Here is a 4,999-nt window from a genome sequence, read left to right as displayed (position 1 = left end):
GGGACATCTTTGGAAGATAGCAACATAGGAGGACACTGGGCTCATCTTTTCCTGCTGATTGCTAAGATTCCACCCACATCTGCCTAAATAACCCACAACACTGCCAGAACACTAGCAGAATGGACACTCCAGAGCCAAGCTTAGACGAGAGGCCCACTGAAGAGAGTAGGAAAGGCAGAGAGACGATGCATGCTACATGGACTGGTGGGAGGGATACAGGTGGTGGAGGGGCAGCCCATCATGCAAGGCAGAGCCCCCAAAGTCTGGCTTGCAAAATCAGGGGGGCCAGACTCCATGAGTTCTGACAGCCAGCGGGACTTAACATCTGGAATGTGAAAAGTCAATAGCTCTGCTCTTAGAGAGTAGGCAGGTTGAGAGGATGCTGGGAGGGAGAGTTGTTGAACTCCAGAAGGACAGAGCTCAGTGGGGGAACAAAGGTGTTGGCAAGCGCCATTTCCCTCTCCCATCCCCCAGGTGAAATTCCAAAGAAAACTTGTTCCCATCACTGAACTTGCTTGCACCGCTCTAATGCCCAAAGCTGTGCTTCTGTGGATCCATTGCTCCAACCAACAGGCCTGCCTCCCTCCCTGTGCTGCAGGGCCCCTCCCGCAGGGGACCACCTAGGGCAAACCTACCTAAGCCGACCCCTCTCACCCCAGGGCACCGGCAGATCCACCGTTTAATATGCCTTTGGCCAGATCCCATGGAAGCAGCACCACATGCCTGGCACTGTGCAAGCACCCCAGACAGGGGCCACATCACTTCACACTGAGTCTGGGCCTTAGGAGAGGGGAAGATAAACTACACACCAGTCTGACTGTGGCCCCAGCGGTGGTCTGTGGGCAGGCATCAGGTCTTGCTGTGGCCCCACCTACCAACACAAGTTTCTTAGAACAGCACAGGGGAAGTGCCCTGTAGTTTGGAGCTACCACAGGGACCCCAAAATGATGAAACAGAAGAATTTTCCTGAAAAGAAACTCAAGGAATTAGTAACAGCTAACGTATTGATCAAGGATGATTTAAGTAATATTACAAAGAATTTAGAATAATAGTCATAAAATTAATTGCTGGGCTTGAAAAAAGCATGCAGGACAGCAGAGAATCTATTACTACAGAGATCAAGGGACTAAGAAACAGTCATGAGGAGCTAAAAAATGCAATAAATGAGATGCAAAATAAAATGGAAGCAACCGCAGCCTGGATTGAAGAGGCAGAGGAGAGAATAGGTGAACTAGAACATAAAATTATGGAAAAAGAGGAAGCTGAGAAAGAGACAGATAAAAAAAAAAAATCCAGGAGTATGAGGGGATGATTAGAGAACTACGTGAAGCAATCAAACGGGACAATATCTGTATCATAGGAATTCCAGAAGAAGAAGAGAGAGAGAAAGGGACTGAAGGTGTATTTGAACTAATCATAGCTGAATATTTCCCTGATCTGGGGAAGGGAACAAGCAGTGAAATGAAAGAGGCACAGAGAACTCCCTTCAGGCATAACTTGAATCGATCTTCAGCATGACACATCGTGGTAAAGCTGGCAAAATAGAAGGATAAAGAAGAAATTCTGAAAGCAGCTAGGAATAAATGGGCCCAAACATACAAAGGTAGACACATAAGGGTAGTAGCAGACCTAGCTACTGAAACTTGGCAGGTCAGAAAGGAATGGCAGGAATTCTACACTGTGATGAGTAGAAAAAAAAAATGCAGCCCAGAATCCTTTATTCAACAAGGCTGTCATTCAGAATAGGAGAGATAAAGGTTTTCCCAAACAAACAAAAACTGAAAGAATTCATCACACTAATCCAGCCCTTAAGAGATTCTAAGGGGGACTCTGTGAGTGAAATGTTGTAAGCACCACACGGTACCAGAGACATCACTGCAAGCATGAAACCTACAGACATCACAATGACTCCAAACCCATATCTTTAACACTGAATAATAACACTTAATGTAAATGGAATGAATGCTCCTGTCAAAAGTCATAGGGTATCAGAATGGATAAAAAACAAGACTCATCTATTTGCTGTCTATAAGAGACTCATTTCAGACCTGGGAACACTTTCAGATTTAAAGTGGGTGATGGAGAACTATTTATCATGCCACTGGAAGTCAAAAGAAAGCTGGAGTAGCCATAACTATATCAGACAAACTAGACTTTAAATTAAAGGCTGTAACAAGAAATGAAGAAGGTCATTATATAATTATTACAGAGTCTATCCATCAGGAAGAGCTAACAATCATAAATGTCTATGCGCCGAATACAGGAACCCCCCAAATATATAAAACAATTAATCACAAACATAAGCAACTTTAATGATAAGAATGTGGTAACTGCAGGGTCTTTAATACCCCACATACAACAATGAATAGATCATCTCTACCAGGATCAATAAAGAAACAAGGGCCCTGAATGATACATTGGGTCAGATGGACTTGACAGATATATTTAGAACTCTGCATCCCAAAGTGACAAAATATACTTTCTTCTCCAGTGCACATGGAACATTTTCCAGGATAGATCACATACCGGGACACAAAACAGCCCTTAATAAGTATAAAAGAATTGAGAACATGCCATGCACACTTTCAGACCACAATGCTATGAAACTGGAAATCAACTACAGGAAAAAGCCTGGAAGACCTCTAAAATCATGGTGGTTAAAGAACACCCTACTAAAGAATGAATGTGTCAACCAGGCAATTAGAGAAGAAATTAAAAATGTATGGAAACAAATTAAAATGAAAATACAACAATCCAACAGTTTTTGGGATACAGCAAAGGCAGTCCTGATAGGAAAACACATTGCAATCCAGGCCTTTCCCAAGAAACAAGAAAAATCCCAAATACAAGATCTAACAGCAGACCTAAAGGAAATAGAAGCAGAACAGCAAAGACACCCAAACCCAGAAGAAGAAGAGAAATAAAAATCAGAGCAGAAATAAACTATAGAGAATCTAAAAACAAAACAAAACAAAACAAAACAAAACAAAACAAAACTCTAGTAGATCAATGAAACCAAAAGTTTATTTTCTGAAAAATGAACAATTGATAAACCTCTAGCCACACATCTCAAAAAGAAAAGGGAGAAGACCCAAATAGATAAAATCATTAATTAAAATTGAACTATTATAACCAATCCCTCAGAAATACAAGCAATTATCAGGGAATCCTACAAAAAACTATATGCCAACAAACTGGACAAGCTGGAAGAAACAGACAAATTCCTACACACCCACACACTTCCAAAACTCAAACGGGACGAACTAGAAAACTTGAAAAGACCCATAGCCAGCGAATAAATTGAATCACTTATCTAAAATCTCCCAACAAATAAGAGTCCGGGGCCAGAAGTCTCCCCTGGGGAATTCTACAAGACATTGAAAGTAGAGATAATACCTATCCTTCTCAAGATTTTCAAAAATATAGAAAGAGAAGGAAAACTTCCAGACTCATTCTATGAAGCCAGCATTACTTTGATCCCCAAAAGAGACTGAAACCCAGCAATAAAAGAGAACTAGAGGCCAAAATTCCTATTGAATATACATGCAAAAATTCTCAACAAGATACTAGCAAACCAAATTCAACAGCATATAAAAACTACATTGAGATATCACCTCATGCCTGCCAGAGTGGCCTAAATGAACAAATCAGGAGACTATAGATGCTGGAGAGGATGTGGAGAAACGGGAACCCTCTCGCACTGCTGGTGGAAATGCAAACTGGTACAACCGCTCTGGAAAACAGTGTGGAGGTTCCTTAAAACATTAAAAATAGATCTAACCTATACCCAGCAATAGCATTCCTAGGAATTTATCCAAGGGACACAGGGGTGCTGATGCATAGGGACACTTCTACCCCCATGTTTATAGAATCACTTTCAACAATAGCCAAATTATGGAAAGAGGCTAAATGTCCATCAACTGATGAATGGATAAAGAAGTTGTGGTTTATATATACAGTGGAATACTACGTGGCAATGAGAAAGAATGAAATATGGCCTTTTGTAGCAATGTGGATGGAACTGGAGACTGTTAGGCTAAGTGAAATAAGTCATACAGAGAAAGACAGATACCATGTGTTTTCACGCTTATGTGGTTTTGAGATACTTAACAGAAGACTATGGGGGGGGCGGTGAGGGGAAGGGGAAAAAAGTTAGAAAGGGAGGAAGGCAAGCCATAAGAGGCTGTTAAAAACTGAGGATAAACTGAGGGTTGATGGGGGTAGGAGGGCGGTGAAAGTGGGTGATGGGCATTGAGGAGGGTACATGTTGGGATGAACACCGGGTGTTGTATGGGAACCAATTTGATAATAAATTTCATATTAAAGAAATACCACTTGCCTCATCTTCATTGCTGCTTTTCAGCAAATCCACAATCCCATGAATATGTCCACTCTATTTTATGTGTTCATAGCATCATGAATCCTTTTCTATAACATATTCCATATTTGTTTTACCTTTATTATTTGAATGTGGAATTTGCATCTGTCGTAAGGTAGCAAGTTCCATAGCAAAAGAGAGTCTTTTCTCCTCAGTGTTTCTTAAGAACTGAGTATGAAATAGGTAGCTAATTACTATATGCGGAAAAGATGACTGCCCTCACTGAATGGGGCAGATTTAACAGCTGAGTCCCAGCCCTGAACTCACCACATGATGCATCCCATTCTTCTCCATTTAGGCCTACATCATTCCTTGTCTTATGAATACTTAGGTTACGTTTGAAAAAAGAGCAGAAGGATATATTACCTGCTTCTAAATGCGTTTGGGTCATAAATGCAATGTCTGTATTTTGTTGTTTTATTAAAATGAAAGAACATCAAGGGTGGAATGTTGAAACCTAAATAGGACGTACCTTTCTCTTCTTCTAGTTTTGCTATATAAAGAAACAAACAAAACAAAAGTATGTTAGAAAGTGTCCTCCTATCACTATCAATGGAAAATCTGTCCTGGAACTTGGTTCTCATTTCAAAACTGAGACCCAGAAAGCTGACGATCCAGTAT

The sequence above is a fragment of the Herpailurus yagouaroundi genome, unplaced genomic scaffold, assembly GCF_014898765.1.
Source record: "Herpailurus yagouaroundi ecotype Mexico unplaced genomic scaffold, PumYag 566, whole genome shotgun sequence".
Classification (NCBI taxonomy): domain Eukaryota; kingdom Metazoa; phylum Chordata; class Mammalia; order Carnivora; family Felidae; genus Herpailurus; species Herpailurus yagouaroundi.
The sequence above is the reverse complement of the archived record's forward strand: the minus strand, read 5'-3'. Positions refer to the sequence as shown.